Source organism: Triticum urartu, chromosome 5 (genome assembly GCF_003073215.2).
Source record: "Triticum urartu cultivar G1812 chromosome 5, Tu2.1, whole genome shotgun sequence".
In the NCBI taxonomy this organism is placed as follows: Eukaryota; Viridiplantae; Streptophyta; class Magnoliopsida; order Poales; family Poaceae; genus Triticum; species Triticum urartu.
Window position 1 is genome coordinate 544,521,551 of NC_053026.1, and position 23,822 is coordinate 544,545,372.

The window sequence follows — 23,822 nt, forward strand, 5'->3', positions numbered from 1 at the left end:
AATATTGGTTTCTGACAAAGCAAAAGGCATGAATATAGTATTTTGCACGAGCAAGTAACGAATTATGTAGAAAAGAGAGAAGTAAGTTTGGGCAAGACCATTTTGTATAGCTATGAGACATTATCATACCATTGTAAATTTGTAATTAATGCATGCGAAATATAGACCCAAACATGTTTGAATCAATACAATTAATGTTACTTTATAATAGTATACCACTTTCTAGCAAAAGTTGTACTCGTTTAATGAGGTTGCTCATTTACTCGGTGCAATCTCATTGGAGAAAAGAAAGAAATGAAAGTGAAGAACATCACATGGAGGAAAACAATGGGCCTCGACTTTGCTAGAGATATACCAGCATGGGGGGAGATATTACTGGCACATGGGCACATGCATGGCACCATCCATCAGGTCCTTTGGTGTTATACAAAATCTATGTGTTTTGTACATGATCGCGGCAGCTGACTAATCCAACGACTACTTCCTCTGTACAAGTCAAAATAAAAGCCACTTCATGTGTACAAACTTGACAACCGCATCAGGGAAACCCGGATTAGTTCGATGACCTAGCTATTCTCTAGAACCTCAACCATGCAACCTATGGCTCTGGTCTGGGACCAATGGCGCCTATGCTAGCTAGATGCAAACAATGAGTCGATATTACAAACATGCACACATGAGAAATAACCAACCAAAATTGTTTTCATGTTTCATTTTCAACATTTTTTTCTTTAATTCCCTTTTTAACTTTCTCAAATTTTACGTGCATAACAAGGCTATTGCACTATTAATCACTTTCATAATGTACGGAACACGTTCGTTTTTGGTAATTAATGAATTCTTACAAAGCAAGAGATAGGAAAGAGAGAAGCTGATTCGGGTGAGACTGAGACATTTTGTGTATGTGAAGTGCACGGGAAAGAGAGAAGTGCGTTCAGGTAAGACCATTATGGATGTGAAGTATGTGGAAAAGGAGGAAGCGAGTTCGGACGATGCTGTTGTGCATGTGAATTACGGGGGAGAGGGAGACACGAGTTCGGAGGCGACCTTTGTGCATGTTAATTATGCCGGAAAGGGAGAAGCCAGTTTGAGTGACAACGTTGTGTATACGAAATACACGGGGAAGAGAAAAAAAGTGAGTTCAGGCTAGACAATTTTCTATTTGAAGTACGTGGGAGAGAGGTAAATGAGTTCAAACGAGACTGTTGTGCATGTAAATTATGCATGATTGTTGTGTACGTGTAAAATGGGGACGCTAGTTCGGAGAAGACCATCGTGCATGTGAAATGCACGGGACAATATGAAGGGAGTTCGAGTGAGGTCGTGTTGTATATGTGAGGTACGTCCAATGGCCAGACCGCAACACGCAGAAGTGCTAATGATATCACCCTTGAGCTTTACTCCTTTAACAGTGGGCGAGGCACTTGTCAACGAGACCTCCGAGGTGCATGATATCCAGATGGTTCCCCCTCTTTCAGACCAACAATATGAGTTTCCATGGCCTTTAACATCTAATGGTGTCTACTCAGCGACATCAGCCTATAAACGTTTCTTATTCGGTATGAAATTCACATATTATGCCAACGCTCTGGTTAATTGGGGCGCCACCTAAGGAGAAATACTCTGCGTGGATTGATCTATGTGACAGGTGCTCGACGGCTGAACACTTGGGAACGCATGGTCGTCCATGCTGGCGATCAATGTGTCGAAACAATTAATCATCTTCAAGAAACCATACTTCAGATTTTCTCCCGGCCTTTAACTTCTCCCAGGGATGTTCAGTTTTCATACTCAGGAAGACAATGCAGTGGCGGTTTCTTGAAGATGGAATAAGATTCTTCCCTCCTACCCCCGTTTTGGCGTTGCGTCCATTGGCATCGGAGGGCGTGTGAGGGTGTGTCTCGGACGGATATCGCAAGATTCTCTTGACGTTTGTCTTCATTCATGTGTCTATAGGTTTGATCCTTCCGATCTATACCTCTCTTCATTGCCGGCGGTTGCAGTTCTGGCGTGATAGTTCTACTGGGCCTTAGCACGACAACTTCTAGACTGTCCGCTACACCAAGGTTTGTCTCGCTCCGGTAAGGGATGGGCGATGATGGTGGTGCGCTTTCGGCTCGCTCCAATGCTGGTAGTCGTCGCTAGGTTGTCGATGGACCAGGATGTAATATTTACTTCTAGTATGCTTTGTGCTGCCTTAACAGTTGGTGAATATATCAGACGTTTTTTTCTAAAAAATTAGCTGACGACGTAACTGTTTTATTCACAAAAATGGAGATAAATACCTACTTCTCAGAGACCTTGCAAGAGCCCACCACGGTAGGTGTCTAAAGTGGGATATTCGTTACTCAGATCAAAGTATAAATTAAATACCAGAACTTTTAAAAATATCACCTCCCAAGATACGTCGTGAGAAGAGTACTAGTCTTTTGACCAGATCATGGCTGCTGCACAACCTTGTACAATGAGAAAATAAGCAAAATCACCACAAACACAAAAGCAATTTTGTCCGCAAATTCTTGTCATAACTGTAAAACCAAAATGTAGTAAATGTAAACGTTCAGATTTTTGTCAAGCAGCTCTGCTGCTATCACTAAGCTCTTTTTATGCCTCCTCTCTCTTCACACGTTCCAAAAAAAGATTGACAAATATGCCGACTAATGGACGACGATGACGAGCTGATCACGCAGACGGAGGAGCTAGCAGCAAAAGGTTCTCCCTTTGTAGCTTAGTTGCTGCAATAGCATGGCAGGGAGGCTGTCTTCGTCCTGCAGCAGAGAGACTTGGACCCCAGGCACTGGCGGTAGTGAAGCTCCATAACGAACTCATCCGCCGGAGCCCCCACCGGCCTCTGGATCATGTCCTTCGGTTTGCGGCTGAGCCATCGCTTGAGGAGGCCGTGCAGTGTCGTTGAGGGGCATACCGACTTGTCATGGCATAAGATCTCCACCTGCATACAGAATATATGAGATCTTATGCCATTTTCTCGGCTTACATGCACGATAATAGGAAGAATGATAATGATGCAACTAAATTTTGGTAGGTCACCATCGAAGTCTACAGATGCAGCAGGGTGCTTCCTTTCAATGGAAATTGATAGGGAGACCGGCCCCTTCACTATTTCTGAAAAATAAAATCTACAATGCAGCAAACTGCAGATTTATTCCTGATCTAATTTTAATACTTGGAAGCAAGCACCTTGACAAGAGGCCCGCCCAACACAATAATAAAAAATGAAAGCACAAAGACATCTAAAAAGCTCACCTTAACGTCACTTGCTAGCTCAAGTTTTTTAATAATGAGCTTCAGGATGGAGGAGACCTGCATAGTTCCATCACTGAAACAAGAAGAAAAATCCATATTGAACAGAATGTATTAAATTCTTGGAATCTAAAGAAACTTCTGCCCTGGTTGAAAAAGAAATGTGAAGATTAAAGGGGAATTCACTTAATTCTGCATAGTTTTTTCATATTGAACAAGAAGTGGATGCTAAGTAAAGTATGCGAGACCTTTATCATTGTTAACAAAAAAACTTGAAGATTAACGGGAAACTCACTTAATTCTGTAGAAATTATTTTCCATCTGGGGCAGCCGTTTAGCTTTTACCCTGCAAAACAGTTTTCATTTTGAATTGAGGACAAAACAAACATCGTCCACTTGGATATGCTGCAAACATACTGTTTTGGTGCAGTCACTAATGAAAACCAGACTGGGGTAGTTATTCCATCATGCAGGTCTGCTTCTTGGCTTTCCCGACTATCCTCCACTTCTGTCTCTGGTGGAAACACCTTGTCCCTTATAGCCTGTATTTTTTCATCAGCCCTACAAAACAAGGAAACAATCAATCATGTTAGGTAGCAGCATATAGTATAGTGCTTGAGTCGAGATCGCAGGAAAAAAATGAATAAGTGGATGGAATTCTAAGCTTTTGTTTGACAAAACAAAAATGTATATATACATAGATAGTTTATTCTATACATAGATACATTCTAAGCTTTTGCTTCAAAAAAAAGTTTCGTCTGGTTATTAGTGAGATTTTACTAGCTTATAATTTACACTTGTATTGCATAAGTATGCAGGTGTGCTTATACATAGATTTAAAAAAATGAGAACTGATAAATTGAAAAAACAATGTTTTAGGGAACTATATAGATAACCTTTGTATTTTCACAATTACTTACCCGAGTTTCTCTTCAGGAGCAATCCCAAGAGCAGTGTCACATACGGGGCAGGATACGATCTCCTCCTCATTTATTTTTTTCATGATACACTCCCTGCAGCAAACTGCTTACAAAAAAGCTGTCACAAGAGGAACCCCACAGACAGGCATGCATGTTTTATATAGAGATTTGAAAGAACCGAATTTTACGTGCTCAACAATATTAGGAGTAAATTAGCTAGTAGTAACAATGCAAGAAGACTAGATACTATCTTTTTTTTTAGGGATACAAGACTAGATACTTGACTTGCATCAAATTTTAGAGCGCAAGTAGTGGTGCAGCAGTAGCGCCAGGCCTATCGATCAAGTGGTGCAGCCACATTTTTTTTTAAGAATGATCGTACTCCTCGCCTCTACATAATATGGTGTAGCCACTTTGTCAAAGTAAAAGTGGTGCATCCACATTTTAGTTAAGAATGAGCACAGAAGTGAAATACTTTCCCAACACAATTAACAATTCTCTCCAATGAGTAACTACAAGGAAGCGGACAACACGCGGCTGAATACCCGTTCATGGGATAGCCAAATGGACACAACATTTCTAATCACAAGTTCACAACTACTGGAGTGCATCGGCACCACACAGTTCCATTAACCTTGCAATGGGGCCAACGCTTTGCAAGTTTTGCTCCTAGCACCCAAAGCTCCGGGGGAAAACATGCACTGTAAGTGGTTTAGCCAACGAGAAAACGGGGACCGAACACCGTTCCAAGAGGATGGATTGCACAGGTTGCGGGGAAAGTGTGCATGACGCAGAAAGCCCTGGCGCATGCCCTGTTGGTGGAGTTAAACACGACTTGGTATGTTATGCAAGAGTTCGTGTTGGCTTCAAACAGCTGGTAAGCTGCAGCGTGCATGCGGCAAGGGTGACAGGACATGGAAGACAACCGGAATGGCCAAAGGCTGCATGCTTGCTGTATTGGCATCGGTGAGAGCACGGGCTTAGAAAGTACAACAGACCGAGAGCACGACAAAGTTGCTCCCACCGGGTTTTCTGCTAGCTCGCCGCCGCAATGGCTGTGCTCCACGGCCGCGATGGCCTGTACACGGGTGCGCGCTACTCAGTGCCCGGCTGCCCGCCTCGGCCAAGGCCCCGCCGCCTTCTCTCCCCCGTCTCGGAGCTCGCTATCCCGAACATTCATTTCTACAGTGCATGCTATACAAAATACATGATGTAATGGGCGTGGGCCCATAATTAGCTCGGCACACCCAATGCCCTGCCCCCCTCCCCCAGGGCCGGCCCAGGCGCCGTCTGATCATGCGTTCATGCAGGACCCCAGCTGCCTCTGCCTGTTTGTATGCGCTCACTAACCACGGCCTCGCTGGGCGGGCCGGCACGGGGTTTCTCCAGAGTAGCGCACGCGGTTACGGCTGAGCTCCAACGAGAACGCCGGGAGAGGTGTGCAGAGGTCTGCCGGGACAAAATCCAAAGTATGTTGAGTTGGAGAGGTGTGCCTCCGACGGCGCAAGCTCATATCGATGCCTACTAATTGCAGGCATGAGGATGATATGGCCGGCAGATCAGGTGGCAAGGCTTGCTATGAAGAGCTATGCCCGTGGGCAAGACGAGTGGTATGCCAGTGGGACAGCAGCACGCGAGCAGTGGTTGCTAGTTCTTGGAAAAAAGGCCTTCTGGGATTTCGCACGACAAGGGCGGCGGCTCCGGCGCACTTCTGCGATCAGAACGCCACCGCCGACTGAGAGACAGACGGGCAGCGCGGGGACAAAACAGAACCGTAGAGACAGACGGACACCGGAGCGGGACGCCAGCGTGTGCGGAGAAGACACGGAAGAGTAGAGAGAGCGAGGACAAAACAAAACCGTAGAAAGAGACAGGGAACTCACATGTGTGGCCGCACTCGGCCAAGGCGCTGGCCTCCCCCAAGTATCCCTTGCAGAGCTGGCACGTCAAGCACGCGGCGAGCGCCTCGCGGGGCACGCGAGATACACCCGGCGAGTCCCCCATCTCGCCGCCGCCCACAACCATCTCCGCCACCTCCTGCTCCTCGTCGATCCTCGTTGACCTCCGCGTTAGAACTCAGCGGAGCACGGCGCAGGGCGATGGAATCGAGTGCCTTGGTCAGCTGGGCGAAGGGAGAAGCTACGGTGGAACTCGGGCAAGTCACTGGGGGTTTGGGGTTGGGGGGACCGAGGCGTAACAACGCCGTTCCTATTGTGCCCGTAGAAATAGAAGAGTGAGAGGTGGGGGGTGCCGCTAGCAGCCGGACCGGGGCGCTTGGTCCAGGGTACTTTTCCTCGTACATGTACACCGACTTTTTTTTCGAGAGAAATCCACACGGAGCTATGTAGGATTGTGTATTCTGAACTGTCTTCCTGTCTTTGCTTTTTAGAAAAAGAAATTATTTTTTCTTTCTGTTCAGAACCTTTGTCATTCCAGTTTTCATTGCTTCCATGTTGCAGATAAATAAGATTCATCTTTTGTGCGGGTAAGTCTTGAATTCTCACAAAGCAAGAGATGGTAAAGTGAGAAACGAGTTAGGGTGGGGACCGAGACTGTGGTGTAGATGGAGTGTGCGGAAAGAAAGAAGTGAGTTTGTGGGGAAACCGTTCTTGTACGCGAAGTACCTGGAAAACGGGGGAGCGCGGATGATACCGTTATGCATGCGAATTACGCGGGAAAGAGAGGAGAGAATTTGGTGAGACCGTTGCACATGTGAAATTCGCGGGAAAGGGAGAACAACTCGGGTGAAACCGTTTTGTATATGAATTCTTCGGTTTATTTTTTCACACGGGATATCTGGAAGCATAAAACCTCATATGCGGCAAAGCTGGTGACACCATGCTATTTATTGAAAAATTAATGTGTACCAATCCAACTTTTAAATCAGTTACATTATGTGAGAACTCGATCCACTCCATCAATAATTACTTTATGTTATTAATGACTAATATTTGTTTGCGCGGATTAATATTGACTTCTAATAAAGCAATAGGCAGCAATATCGTATTTTGCAGGAGCTAGTAACAAATTATGTAGAAAAGAGAGAAGTAAGTTCCGGCAAGACCATTGTGCATGTAGCGTGTGCACTTGATGTACGCCGGAAAATGGAGGGTAGAGGTTGGGCGAGGCCATTGTGTAGCTATGACACTTTTTTTTTCGACAAAGGTGTAGCTATGACACATAACCATACAATTGTAAATTTATAATTAATTCATGCCAAATATAGACCCAAACGTGTTTCAATCAATACAATTAGTGTGAATTTATAGTAGTATATCTCTTTCCGGCAAAAGTTGTACTCGTTTAATAAGGTGCCTCATTTACTCGGTGCAACCTCATTAAAGTGGGTTTTCTTGTGACGGGCCAGTCTGTCTATATTCCAATTTCTGGCCATTTTGCAGCACTGATACCCGCTCTATAGGCAGCAGGATAGAGATCGGTTAGGCGGGATGATCGATGTGCAGATTGCAGCAGGACACCGCCTTGCTTCGACTGATAGTTGTTGCTTTGCCAGCAACTTGGTGGTATCTTTTGCTTTTCTTCTTTTTGTTAGGGCATGGTTGTATTGTTGCCCCAGCATACTTATGTTTATGTTTTCCTGTACTTGAACTTATTGCACAACCTTGTGGTGGTTTGCTTTATCTATAAAGCATGGAGAAAGCCTGTTTTGAGAGCAATCTATCCTACAAATAAGAGGATGCTAAGTAAAGTATGAGAGGCCTCTATCATTATTGTCAAAGAAACCTGAAGATTAAATGGGAACTCACTTAATTTTCTAGAAATTCTTTTCTAGCCGAGGCAGCATTTTAGCTTCTACATAGCAAAACAATTTTAATTTTGATGTGAGGACACAAAAAATACAATCAGTACAAATATTGAATATGCTGCAATCTTACTTGTTCGGTGAAGTCACTAGTGAAAACCATACATGAGTAGTTACTCCATAATGCAATCTGATTCTGGGCTTTCCCTCATACCATCCTTTGTGGTTGTTTTATTCTTGCGACTTTCCCTCAGACAAGAACTTGATTTATGCAACTTCTTCATGCTTGCCATGACTAAACTCCATATGGGTTTATGACGTTCTTCCTCGCTAATCGTCTTGCGATTCTTTCCATCTTCAGAAATATATGTACTATTCTGTTTGGGATGGAAGTGTAGTTAGAATAAGCACATGTTACAAGTCAATTGGCATCAAACATTCATATGAAATTATGTGCTGATAATACTTTAATACTACCTTCTTTTTATTTGCAAATGTTGTTATCTTGGTATATTTTGGTGTCGAGGCCTTCTCAGTCTTCTGATCACGGTCTTTAGATTTTTCTGCTAGTTTATCGACATAAAACAAATGGGACGTGATAGTCCTTCTTGCAACATTGGTTCTCCAATCTCCGTCCTGTCAGAGTAGGCTCTCCTACTATCTTCGGGGTTTCGACCAAGGAAGAAATGGAGCTCTCTTCTATCTTTGCTGGCAATGCATTAGTTGGAGCCTCTGAAGTATCAACTTCTGTCTCAGGTGAAAACACCTTGCCCCTGATAGCCTGATTTTTTTATCAAACCTTCAAGCAAGAAAAAATCAATCATGATAGATACTGGCATATAGTAGAGTACCAGAGTAGAGATCGCAGGAAAATAAAAAAATAGGTGGCTGGACGTCTAATATTTTGCTTCACAAAACAAGAATGTACATGTAGTTCTTCTAGCAAGAGAGTGTGTTTGAGCCAATATTATTAGAGAGGATAACAATGTAGCTAGCAGTTTACAACTTATGCAAGATTTATACAAGTGTAATTATAAGCTAGTAACTCTCACCACTAATAACCAGAAGAAACTATTTTTTATTCAGGTGTTTATAGAGGTATTAACAGTAGAGACACTTTCATTCTAAACAAAAATGTTAAGTGCATTTTTTCTGCTATATTAGAGTTGTACGTATACTCTTATTTTTCACAAAAATGTTAAGTGCACTTTTCTGCTATATAAGGGTCCACATAATCAAATCGCTGTCGCTACTATTAATAAATGGTGCATGTGAACATCATATTTACAGGAAGGTACAAATTTTAAAATGTAATAACATAATGAAAATGTATTTGATCTCCTACCACTTTAAGGATCAAACTAAGATGATCAAGCTACATGTTGACATGTTTGCTTGTCGGAATCACAATAGTTCTATCCAATAATGTGAATTTTATTAGACTTTTTTTTCTCTATTCTAACCATATATTACACTATACATCCTTACTGCCAAGTTCACCAGAAATATCTTCATGTACCTATGCATGGATTTAAACAAAAGTGATCAAAAGACCTAAAAAAGATGGCGGCACAAAATACAGGACATAATTTAATAAAAAGTTATAAGAAGACCTAAAAAAGATTCATGTTTTTAACCCTATGCAAGTGGTACTTATACATAGATTTAAAGAAAGTGAGAATTGACAAGTTAAAAAACAATGTTGAATAGAACTACTTATAACCTTGGCATTTTAACAATTACTTGCATGAGTTCCTCTTCGGGAGCCATCCAAAGAGTATTGTCACATACGGGGCAGGATTCGATCTCCTCCTCATCTATTTTTCACATAATACACTCCCGACGAATTGCTTCAAAAATATGGTAAAAAGAGGAACTCTAAAGGCAGTCATGCAAGTTTCATAGAGAGATTTGAAAGAACGGAATTAATGTGGCATCTTAGAGCAAGTTGTCTATTAGCTTATTCTAGAAGTATCGAGGGTGAGGCAGTGTGTGTTTCCTGGCATAAGATTCAGTTTTGGGAAGAGTATAGTTATCTCCTAGAATCCAACCTTCTCTAGAAGTACCCAGGGTGTATGTCTCCTAGTAGAAGAGTCTTTTCTAGGTAAAAGCTCTTAGATTGACCCAGTCTAGTCTACAAGTATCCAGGATGTGTTGAATTATTGTGCAATGAACAGTAAGTAACCTAAAGAGTCTATATAAGTATCTATCCCCCTTGTAAGTAGGCAAACAATAAAATATATAGTTCCTACCTATGCTTCTCTTCTACCCCTCTAGTTCTCCAATTTCCGCCCACTACCCTTCTACTCTATCATGGCGCCTACACGGCAACGACCCCCCGCGTCCAGTGAGTATCTCACCCTAAAGCCTCTGTAGATAACGTCGGTTAAAACTCAAATTCGATGTGCTCGATAAATGTAAACAATATTGGTAGTAAATTAGCTTGTAGCAACAATGCAATAAGACTAGATACTTCATACTTGACTTGCGTCCAGATTGAGAGCACAACCAAAAAGTGTTTCTTTTTTCGAAAAAGAGAGTTTCCTCTCCGTTTCTTTTATTAGAAATCACCAAGTCTTGCAAGCCAAAGCAAGCTACAGATAATATTTGCCACCCTATATTACATCAACAAATCCTACAATGCAGACTTTCTGAAGATGAAGGAGCCAACATCCCCCATCTCTTCTCATAAAAAATACAGATCTCCCAGCCGCAATAGAGACCAAGTCTTGAGTCGCAAACACTTATGATCATCATCATAGTCCTGAGAATTTCCCACAAGTCGGGTTTTCCAAGACATTTTCGCAAGCCGACATTACTAAAAGTTACGCGACAACTAATATCTTACTAAGCAAGTTCAACTGAAGAAACAAGACAGAGGTAGATCAAAACAGGATATGAAGAGCTCCCAGAGCAAGGGCACATGGCAGAGAAACTTCAGAGATTAAGATGTCACGATTCTGTGAGCATCCCTCCATCTTAACACTACTCTGAATATCTCTCCTGCAATCTGCTCAACATTTTTTACGCCCTCCCTCATTATTCTTCGTCTTCTTGGGTTTATCTACAAGATGAGTCAATCATGTAGCATTTTAATCATCAGATTCAGCGGCGTAGAGGGGTGAGATACTCTTTTTTAAGCAAAAACTACCGTGTTTCTAAGTTTCCAGATGGTCCAACAAACAGTTGCAACCCCCACAACCACAAGGGATTTTTCATCCTTATTAAACTATTTCAACTAGTCCCCAAAGAAAACATGTAGATTATCAGGTACTTGCTTAAAGTCAAAAGCACACTGAGTAATATTCCACATCATCTTAGTCGTGGAACATTTAAAAAATAGATGATCTATACGGCAGGTTCTTTCTCCTACCCACCCTCTACAGATCAGATTATCTCTGGTTAGAATGCTATTCCTCAACACTAACCACATAAAGACTTTCACCCTAGGGGGCATCTTAGTTCTCCATAGAAATTTATGAGGAATTTAACCGCATTTTCAATCAAGGATCTGTAATAAGATTTAGCATTGTAAAACTTTTTTTATCAAGAGTCCTGAAGATTTTATCTCTATCCTCATTCAACACCACATCCGAGCAACTATATTTAATATGCTCCAATAATTCCAAAGAATCTCCACATAGAGTTCATCGAAAATCAACATTATCTAGACCTTTATCAAATACATTCTTAACCGGTTTGTTTTTATCGAAACAAATACTATACAGCCTAGGAAATTCATCTTTCAGTGCTCTGTTATTAATCCATCTATCTTCCCAAAATCAAACATTCTTCCCATCTCCAACCTCAAACCTGGACAGGGACAGAGTGTGGTCTTTATATCTGAGGAGCTCAGCATAGGACTGGGAATCCCCTTGTCTGTGTCTAATATCAGCCAGCCCCTTTCCCACCTTCAAGTATTTGCTAAGGAGGATATCTTGCCAAAGCCTTTCTTATTAAATATTTTCCACCGCCATTTTACCAGCAGTACTTTATTCATCAAAGATAAATTTTGTATCCCCAAAGCTCCCAAGTCTTTAGGTCTACACACCTCAGACCAGTGCACCCGATGATATTTCCTTTTTCACTCCTCTTCCTACCAAAGAAATCTAGCCCTAAAGTAATCCATTATCTTGTTTACCCCCACAAGAAGCCCATAGGAGGACATCATGTAGTAAGGGATTCTAGTAAGAGAAGAATGGATTAGAGTAACTCTTCCAACACTCGCTAAAAGCCCCCCTAAGAGTTACTACACTTTTTCTCCATTCTATTTTCAGGAGGCCCCAGCTACAATTTTAATTTATTTTCTTATCTATAGGCAACCCCAAATATTTCATAGGCAGACACCCAAAAGGGCATGTAAAAATCTGGGCATATTCTGCTGCTTTGTTAACAACATCCCCAAACAAAAACAACTCACTTGTATGAAAATTTATTTTTAACCCAGGCATTTCTTCAAAAAGACAAAGTATAGATTTCAGATTATGAGCACTTTGAAAATCATATTGTAGCAAGAATATTGTATCATCTGCATATTGGAGCATGTTTATTCTCTTATCAACATTGTCCTCTAACACCCCTTTAACAGGCCCATTAGTTTTAGTTTTATCCATAAAAACTGGCCAGAGTGTCAGTAACCATATGAAAAATTAGAGGAGAAATAGAGTTTCCCTCTCTCAGCTCTTTGTGTGTGGGAAAATATTTTCCCAGGTTATCATTTACCTTAATACACACTTTTCCCCTCTATTAGTGTACATAATGCAGTCATTCCATTTATCTGGAAATCCTTTCATTTACAACATTAGTAGCAAAAGGGCCATTTCACCTTTACGCTTTCTCCAAATCAACCTTGAACAGCAAAGCACTTTGATTTTTTGTATGTTGTTCAAGGCCTCATGTAAGATAATGACTCCCTCCATAATATACCTTCCTTTCGCAAAAGCAGTTTGTAGAAGTGAAATAACTTCACCTGCAACACCATTAAGAATTTTCTAAAGATTTTGAATATAACATTCAATAAACAAATTGGCCTGAATGTTTGTATTTGATTAGCTTCCTTAGTCTTAGGTACTAAAGTAATGCTACCATAATTAAGCCTAGCAATATCTAGTTGTCCCTGATGTAAATCATCAAAAAGTTCTTTGATGTCATTTTTCACCAGTTCCCAGAAATGCTGATAAAATCCAGAAGTAAAACCATCCAGGCCTAGTGATTTATTGTGTGTCATTTCAAAAACAACAATTTTAATTTTTTTTCATTGTGAACTCCGCAATTAGACTATCCCGAGCCCTGCTAGTTATCCTTCTAGCATTATCCACCTGGAATGCAATAGTTCATTGTTCTAGGTGCCCAAATAGGTTTCTATAATAACTTGTCATTTATTCCATGATGTTTTACTCTCCCTCAATATTCCCTTCATCCCGATCTAATCTGTTTATCTTGTTTCCCCCTCCTCCCATTTGCTTTAGCATGGAAGTATTCGGTATTTTTGTCCTACTCTAGGAGTTCATCGGCTTTTGCTATTTGCTTACACTTAGCTTCCTCTTGTTTCAGAAATCTATCTATCTAAACTCTTAGCCCCATTTCCTACTATCTATCAGTAGCATTTAATTCATATATTTCACACCTATTATAATTGCATTAAGTTGTCCTAATATACTTTTTTTAAATCCCTATGCGAAGCATTCATATTCTTATTCCATCCCTTCAATCCGGGTCTCAATAATCTCGTTTTTTTATTGCCATCTCTCAATACTGGACCCCACTATTCTACAATCATTCTAGGTATCCACAAGAATTTTATGTAGCCCCTCTCTTAGAAACAAGTAGTTTCAAATCTAAATATAGGATCAGCTTTTGGCATATCTCCCGTGTTTATAAAAAAAGGGCGGTGATCATATTTTTCCCTAACTAAAGCTATTACTCCAGTCATAGGATAATTTTCTTCCCAATCAACACAACATAAAATCTATCTAATTTTTAAAAAGTGGGATTAGGTAAATTATTTCCCAAGTAAATATTCTGCCATGTAGATCCAGCTCTCTCAAACCAGCTTGTTCGAAAATAGCATTAAAAATAAAGCTCAAATGTCAAGGGGTCTCAAGTTTATTTTTATCAGAATCTTCTCTAATAGTATTAAAACCTCCCCCGACAAGTATATGATTTATGCAATCATGTATATGATTTATGCAATCATGTAGCACTCTACAGAGTTTCACTAAAAACCTAGCCTTTCTCTCTCGTTGTGTGCATCACCATATATCAACACCAGGTCCCAAATGAACTTGGTTTTAATATCCCGAACAATCATTTTTATATGGTATTCCCCCTCATCTTCAGAAACCACATATAGGGTGGTATAGTTTACCCCCAGCAAAATCCACCTGATTTCCCTCTAGCAGGCACAAAATGCCAATGAAAGTCCCTCCCAGCACAAATTGCTTGCAAGTCATTTCTAGAGAAACTTTGTCTCATAGTTTCCTGTAAGCCTAAGAAGTTAACTTTCATATCCATGACCATTTCCCTTAGAAACATTTTTTAAAGTCTTCACCATACCCTCTCATATTCCAAAACACACCGACATGTTAGATTTTTTCTTGAAAGATTTACTAACAATATTAACCCCCCCCCCCCAGAATTCTGGTATGGTTTGCCCTGTTTTCTACTTTTCGTATGTATTCCAAAACACACCAACAAGTCAGATTTTTTTCTTGAAAGATTTACTGACAATATTAAACCCCCCCCTAAGAATTCTGGTAGGTTTTGCCCTGTTTTCTACTTTTCGTATGTGAGAACAGGTGTTTAGCCTGCTCGCATACTCAATCTTCCTCATCCCCTTCCTCACTATCCGCTTTGTCTCCCAATGGCTCATTGATATCATGCTCTCCTTTTTCAATTACACGGAGCTCCTCCTCAATGTGAGGTACATCTTTTTTAGAATTATTGCTCAGCCACAAATCAATTATGACATGTTCTATTTTGTAATAAGATTGACATTATAGTCAATTATATCAATTTGATTTCCAAGATAAATCCCTACTCCAGAAGCAATATTCAACAACTTATCATTTTTAGCAATTATAATACTAGGGATGGCAGATTCACTATATTGATCCTTACTAGCATCTCTCACCCTGGGCATGGCTTCAACATTCTGGTCTTCTTTGCCTTTCGGCCTCCCACATCTTCTCAGCAACTCAACCGCTTTAGTTTCATCAAGTTCCCCCTTCTTAGCTCTCGCAATTCTTGTCCCAAAATATTCCTCTTGACTAACTATGTAATCAACCAGGTCCAGACCATACTTTCACTAGTGCAGAAAAGCCTAGCTATGGCGTGCCAAAAACTACCTTGCCGGCGTGGATGGTCGGTGCCACCAATATGGCGCCATTGTTAATAAATGGCGATGGCGTTGGAGGCTACGTGAGCAGTATCCTATGCAGTGCTAGTGTGCCACATTTGCAATGCCACCACTTTATTCACTCACCTAGCGGCACGCAATGTAATTTGCATGCTGCGAACGTTTTGTGCGGAAAAAAAATATATTTTCAACACCATGTAACATTTAGAATTTCACATTAGAATTAAGCACATATATAACATTACAAACTACAATAGTACCAGATAATAGAACATTACGAGTTAATAATTATGTGGCAATCTCACAAATAGTATGATGTTGTAGTAGCTAGATAGATCTCACAAACACTAGTAGATAGCGCTGGTACAAAGCAGTTCACTTCGCATCTCCGGCCCCAACACACACACACAGTTCTGAATGAGGTCGATGACGGCGGGTGTTCTTGATGGTGACTAAGATGACATGTCCAACCTGGAGATTTTTGCCAGCAAGGAAGTTGTTCCAGCCCGCGACGATGAAGACAGTGCGACCGTCTGTGTCCACCTTGTAAGCACAGTTTCTGATGGAGCCCCTTGCGGTAAGGTGCTATCTAGCATTGCCTGCTTCATCTAGCTCGATGCCACACCTCTCACTTAGCCTCTTAGGTAATTTCTGGAAAAAAAGTATGGTAAATCAGCACGTCACATTAGTACAATAAGCACATGTCACATTACTAAGCATATCACATTACCACACTAAATATATCATCAAATTCTACACTAAGAATATCCAACATTACCACATTAAGCATATCACAGTACTACACACTAAGCATATATTCAAATTCTACACTAAGCATATCACATTACTACACACTAAGTAAATCAAAACATTACTAGCTACACTAAGCATATCACACACTAAGCATATCATCAAATTCTACACTAAGTATATCACAAGATTACTAATTAAGCATATCAAATTTCTACACTAAGCAACATACCTTGACTTGGCATCCCGACGTAGTCATCACGTGGAGGAAGTATGTATAAAAGGTTGCTAGATTCGTCCCACTACTAAGAAATACCTTATATATAGGTAGAGGGTTAACAGTAGCCCGGGTTAAATGGACGCGCTACTGCTATTCAGAAGTAGCGCGGGCCTGGAGTGCGCCCTTCAGGTGGCGTTTAGCAGTAGTGCTAGCCTACACTACCAGCGCTACTACTATGTAGACCCTGCCATGTCTCCACGGGCTGGCCACTATAGCAGCATGTGCGGCCGATCGGCGATACTGCTAAGCCAACTAGCAGTAGTGCTGGGACACTACACGCATTGCTACTGTGGCCAACCCGGTCCTAGCTACTTGTCCCCATTTAGCAGCAGCATTGGCCGGGTACCAACACTATTGCTAATATGTTTAGTAGTAGCATTGGTCCCCAACTCGCGCTGCTACTAAGCCATCTTTATCTTCTGCTGCCCGGTGTCGGTGTCAAAACCGGCGGATCATGGGTAGGGGCTTCCGAACTGTGCGTCTAAGGTCGATGGTAACAGGAGACAGGGGACACAATATTTTACCCAGGTTCGGGACCTCTCTATGGAGGTAATACCCTACGTCCTGCTTGATTGATCTTGATGAATATGAGTATTACAAGAGTTGATCTACCATGAGATCGTAATGGCTAAACCCTAGAGGTCTAGCTGGTATGGCTATGATAATGTCTGTCCTCCGGACTTAGTCCTCCGGTTTATATAGACACCTGGAGGATCTAGGGTTACACAAGGTCGGTTACAAACTAAGGAATCTACATATTTAGTCGCCAAGCTTGCCTTCCACGCCTAGGAGAGTCCCATCCGGACACGGGTGTAGTCTTCGGTCTACGTATCTTCACAACCCATCAGTCCGACTCATGGCTAACAGGCCGGACACCGGAGGACCCCTTAATCCAGGACTCCCTCAGTAGCCCATGAACCCGTCTTCAATGACAAGGTATCCGGCGCGTAGGCCTGTCTTCGGCATTGTAGGAAGGTTCCTCCTTCCGAAATCCACAATAGTCTTCGGACGTATCGATGTGTCCGTACCTGTAACACACACCACACACAATCGTAGAGAGAATATAATTTTACACGAGTCCAATATGCTGACAATTTTTGTAACATGACATCACATCTGTCCGGTCATAATTTCGAACCGTTTTTCGTCTGCTGCTCCACGTTTTGAGACGCGGTTGCCATCGGCACGTCTTGTCAAAGCAGAGATCGTGTCCCCTTATTACGGGATTCTCATCAATACGGGCGTGGGTAACCCAACCGTGTCATTTACACAACCCTTGGGAATAGGCGAGTAGGAAGGCATTTGACATTCGCGGCCTTTATAAGGGGATAAGGATTCTTCCTCAGTCACCCCTGCCTTCTCCTTCCTCTGCCCATCCATTCTTGAGCTCCAGCGCCCAAGCTCTAGCTTCCCCCGCCGGAGAAGGCACTCCAACCATGTCCGGATCCGGAGCTGGTGGCAAGTGGATGGCCTCTTCTGTTAAGAAGAAAGTCATCAACGAGCTCCGAGAGGCTGGATACCTGGCCAAGGAGATCATTCACCATCACCCGACCGAGGGACAGATCGTCCCTACCCAGAGCCCCATGAGAGGGTTGTGTTTCTCACACATTTCGTCCGCGAGCTACGATTCCCTCTCCACCTGTTTGTCTGTGACTGATGTTTTACTGTGGGCTGGACATTCATGATCTAGTCCCCAACTTTATCCTCAACATCTCGGCATTTATAGTCGTTTGCGAGGCCTTTCTCCATATCCCACCTCACTTCAGCCTATGGCTGAAGACCTTCAATGTAAAGCCGAAGGTGGTGAGAGGCCAACAAGCAGAGTGCGGAGGCACCATGGTGGGCAAGATGCCCAACATCACATGGCCCGAAGGCTCCTTTATGGAGACGGTGAAGGGGTGGCAGTCAGGGTGGTTCTACATCACCGAGCTGCGTGACACCAACTGGGCGGCGGCCCCCGGATTTCAATCCAGAGCTCCGCTGCAGCTCATCTACTGGCAAGAGAAGGGCCCAACCTGGGGTTCTTTGAACGAGCTAACTTGGCTCCAGACATGCGTCCAGAACATGATAACCAAGAGAATCAGACTTGTCAACATGATCCAGGTTATGCTCATTCGCCGGATCCTTCCATGCCAACACCGGACTTGCTATTTGTGGGAGTTTGATCCGGCCAAGCACGAGACGCTGCTAGAGCTCTTCAGCACGATGCACGAAGACATCTGGAAAGTGATCTTCAAGGCCGGCGAGACACCACCACCTACAATCGAGGATCATGGGCTCAGCTTAAAATGCCATGCTAATTCAGTAAGTTCTTTCATGTTTTCAAGGTATAGCCTTTACTGACATATTCTGAGAAAGAGTCTAAGCCTTCCTATCAATTTTTTCAGGCCTGGATCGACATAGTGGGGCAGATTAACCGTCCAGCTCTGCTGCCCAAAGACCAAGAGACCTCGCTTCTGACAAAGATCTTTTTTCTGGCGCCTTATGATGTGCTGGAGAATAAGGCCAAGAAAAACGACCAAGGGGGCCCGGAGTGGCCTTCGCCGAAAAGGCGCTTCGGACGTGACGTCCGAAGACGGGACTCGCTGTTCGGCCGCCGAAGATGACGAGTTGGAGGAGTAAGAAAGCGACTCCCCCCATGGGGGGAGGAAGAAAAGTGGGTCCTCCCTAAATTTGGAGGCGAAGGCGCCCAAGAGGGGGAAGGGCTCCCTTGCGGATGACTCCGCGTGGGATGTCGATAGCAGTCCAGAGCGGATGCCCCGAACCAAGCCTCGGGCCGCCTCGTAAGTACCAAAAACCTTATGGACGTCCAAATGCCTGGCCTTTCCATTTTGTAACATTAATATATTTAAATTATGCCATCACAGTCCAGCCCACGACAGCTCCCTGCGATCCTCGACAGAGGGTTCGCTAGATTCAAAGTAGATGGCCAGTGCGTCACCGCCGCCCGCTTACTCCCCCAAGGCCAAGGATGACGTGGAGGTGTTGTCTCGAAGGACTTTTGTCGGCCGGGAAGAGGCTCAAGAGGCGCGAGAAGGCAATGCCTCCGTCGCCGGACACCGGCGGGAGCCCATCCCCAGGGAGACTGGCGGTGAGGAGGGCCGTGTTCAATCCGGCCCTCAGCCGGACTCGATTCCGGAGACCGATGCGGCTCCCGAATCCGGCACGCAACCTCCTTCGAAAGAAGGGGGTATGCGTATTCCGCCGGTGACCCCTGTCCAACCCGGGGCACCGGATAATCTGCTGGAAGCGTTGTGAGGCGCTTCCATTGTGGATGAGCATCGTGTCCTTATGGGCACGGTAATCGAGAAGGTTCAATCCGCCAAAAGCGGACTAACTGAAGCCTGCGCTAGCCTTTTAATAGGCTTTGAGGTAAGTAATGTAATTGTAGAAAGGATATCACAGTGTAGATAATAGCCCCTGATGCTCTGTTCGGTGTTCGGAAAGAAAAAGCCGAACAGAGGATGAATTTTTTTCGCAGGAGTAACATAAGATGTCTATGCGAATAAACATGCGTCGCTGCTGGCTACTGCTGCTCATACTGCGGAGGTCTCCGGCATGAAGCAGAGCCTAGAGCGGGCCGAAGAAGAGCTCGGCCTCATGAAGAAGCAGTTGGAGGACATCCAAGGTATGTAGTGACCTGTGCGTGAATTGAGGAAGGATGCATGTTTCGTGCTGACTAAAGTGTCATGAGTTATATTAGGGGCCACGACCAAGGTGGCGGCCCTGAAGAAGGCGTCAGCCGAGGCCGAGGACAAAGCGGCCAAAGAGTGCGTCACGTGCGAGAAACACGAGGCCCGGTTTAGCGAGGTCCAACAAGAGCTCCGGGACACCGTCAAGAAGTATGAGTCCTTGGAGCATGATTCTAAGACACAAGCGTCCGAACTTGCGAAGGCCCGCCAGAGCGCACAAGAGGCTCGAGCCGAGGCCCAAAGCGCCCTTCAGGAAATCCTGGCGGCCAAGAAGTTCGGGGCGGGTAAGGCTTTCATTATGCAAAGCAAGACTGTGAAGGAAAGGTTCCTTTTACTTACCCAAATTTGGAGCTCTCCAGGGGCGTTTAAGGATTTTCCGCGCAGCGTATCAGATGCTGCTGAGTTCTATCGAGCCGAAGAAGGGAGTTCTATGGAGAAGCTGCTCTGGTCTCAATATCTTGGACCAGAACATCCGGTGCCCTTCAGGGACCAGCTGAAACAGCTGGTCGAGCTGCACAAGGCGGCCGAGCTAGCCATGAAGGACCTGATAGTCCGACTATGGCCTGCCGCGCCGATACCCAACAGCTACTTCAGACTTGTGAAGTGGCTTGTTAGTGCCTGCCTGCGGCTTGAGGTCATAAAGCGATCGGTCTATATTGAAGGTGCCCGGATGGCCTTTGCCCGTGTCAAGATGCACTGGGCGAAGATGTATGCCAAGAAGCTGATGACCGAGGGGCCGCCTGAGGGCAAGGAGCACCTCCGCCACGAGTTATATTTTGATGGTGTCCTGGAGGGATCCCGCCTTGTGGCGGAGCAATGTGCTTAGGATGTTATATTCCCATGAAAATATTCGTATTATCCTGTTCTGTAACATGAATCAACGATGTTGTGTAATATAATGCTTGTTATGTTTTAATTTCTTCCTCCTGTGCAGCCGTGTTGTATGAAATATGAGGGTTGGCCAGTCGTCGGCTTCTGCCTCCACGTAGGTAGTATGGGGGTGTTCGGGATGGAATCTAAACAATCTTGATCCAATTATATGGTCATTGTAGGAGTTGTTTAGCGCAACAAACCAGGCAACCAGACTATGCGGCTTGAACGCCCTCACTTAGCCATAGGAGTTTTATAATAAAAACATGGGTGCATCCCCTAGTATCTGAACTAGAGTGCTATAAGAGTTTGATCGGGAAGTACCGATCCTTCGCGTAATGCGAAAGAAATCTCCAACGATTTGTAACCTCCGAACAGCCGACCGGCTCTCGCCGCATCATGACACTCAATTTTTGGCTTTCTATACTAAGGTTCTCCTTTGGATAAACCAAGGCACAATCGTAGTAGTTCTCCCTTTACTACCTTAACCGATATAGCTGAACGTAAGGTAGCAAGCACAGGAGCCGGGCAACCCAATATTGACCAAAGACATGATTCGGAGCCAATGCATATAATGCTAAATTCGGGGTGCCGAACTATACTTATAGAAAGTGTTCGGACTTTTGTTGCCGTAATGTGGGGTGCTATGAAGCCCCAGGAAAACATCAAACGTACCAAAGTGTACGAGTGCTACCTGATAGGGTTATCCACAGGGGATCTAAAAAAGAGAAAGAAAACAGAAAAGGTACAAAGGTAAAAAGTTGTGGTCTGAAAGCTCCAGCCGCAAACTGTTCTCATTGTATTTTAATTAGTATGTCAAGGCGCATTGATACAGGTAGTGCAATAAGCAATAGGCTATTTGACATGCCGAAACCAAGGGAGAGCTGCATGTGGGTCCTGAAAAATAGGTACAGTTATTGGGCATCTCCCTAGCCCATTGATTAGCCTCATCGGTGTGAGACTTTCTCCTTTTTTGTCTTCTCCACATAACCCCCATCATCATATTCTATTCCACCCATAGTGCTATGTCCATGGCTCACGCTCATGTATTGCGTGAAAGTTGAAAACAGTTTGAGATTACTAAAGTATGAAACAATTGCATGGCTTGTCATCGGGGTTGTGCATGATGAGAGCATTCTTGTGTGACGAAAATGGAGCATGACCAAACTATATGATTTTTAGGGATGAACTTTCTTTGGCCGTGTTATTTTGAGAAAACATGATTGCTTAGCTAATATGCATGAAGTATATTATTTTTATGTCAATATTAAACTTTTGTCTTGAATCTTTCGGATCTGAATATTCTTACCACAATAAATAAGATTATATTGATAAATATGTTAGGTAGCATTCCACATCAAAAATTCTGTTTTTATCATTTACCTACTCGAGGACGAGCAGGAATTAAGCTTGGGGATGCTTGATACGTCTCCAACGTATCTATAATTTTTGATTGTTCCATGCTATTATATTATCAACCTTGGATGTCTTATAAGCATTTATATGCTATTTAATATGATTTTTGGGACTAACCTATTAACCTAGAGCCAAGTGCCGGTTCCTGTTTTTTCCTTGTTTTAGAGTATTGCAAAAAAGGAAAACCCAATGGAGTCCAATTGACATGAAACTTCACGGAACTTATTTTTGGACCAGAAGAAGGCCATGTAGTAAAAGAGTTGGGTCAGAAGAGTCCCGGGCTGCTCACGAGGGTGGGGGTGCGCACACCCCCCTGGGCGCGCCACCCTACCTCGCGGACATCCCGGAGACCCCCCTGACTTGTTCTCGATGCCAAAACGTCTAATATATACAGAAACTTCCAGAAAGAAACCTAGATCATGAGTTCCACTGCTAGAATCCTCTGTAGCCATCGAAAACCAATCTAGACCCGTTCTCGCACCCTGCCGGAGGTGGGAATCCCTCTCCGGTGGCCATCTACATCATCCCGATGCTCTCCATTATGATGAGGGAGTAGTTATCCCTCGGGGCTGAGGGTATGTACCAGTAGCTATGTTTTTGATCTCTCTCTCTCTCTCGTGTTCTTGAGTCGGCCCGATCTTGATGTATTGCGAGCTTTGCTATTATAGTTGGATCTTATGATGTTTCTCCCCCTCTACTCTCTTGTAATGGATTGAGTTTTCCCTTTGAAGTTATCTTATCGGATTGAGTCTTTAAGGATTTGAGAACACTTGATCTATATCTTGCATGTGCTTATCTGTGGTGACAATGGGATATCACGTGATCCACTTGGTGTATGTTTTGGTGATCAACTTGCGAGTTCCATGACCTTGTGAACTTACGCATAGGGGTTGGCACACGTTTTCGTCTTGACTCTCCGGTAGAAACTTTGGGGAATTCTTTGAAGTTCTTTGTGTTGGTTGAATAGATGAATCTGAGATTGTGTGATACATATCGTATAATCATACCCACAGATACTTGAGGTGACATTGGATTATCTAGGTGACATGAGGGTTTTGGTTGATTTGTGTCTTAAGGTGTTATTCTACTATGAACTCATGAATAGATCGATCAGAAAGAATAACTTTGAGGTGGTTTCGTACCCTACAATAATCTCTTCGTTTGTTCTCCGCTATTAGTGACTTTGGAGTGACTCTTTGTTGCATGTTGAGGGATTGTTATATGATCCGATTATGTTATTATTGTGGAGAGAACTTGCACTAGTGAAAGTATGAACCCTAGGCCTTGTTTCCTAGCATTGCAATACCATTTACGCTCACTTTTACCACTTGCTACGTTGCTATTTTTATATTTTCAGATTACAAAAACCTTTATCTACCATCCATATTGCACTTGTATCACCATCTCTTCACTGAACTAGTGCACCTATAAAATTTACCATTGTATTGGGTGTGTTGGGCACACAATAGACACTTTGTTATTTGGTTGCGGGGTTACTTGAGAGAGACCATCT

General features: G+C 43.3%; 1 pseudogene; it reads right to left on the reverse strand.

Moving 5' to 3' along the window:
- Positions 1–2,728: 2,728 nt before the first annotated feature.
- Positions 2,729–23,822, reverse strand: part of LOC125507347 — a 29,105-nt pseudogene continuing 8,011 nt past the window's right edge.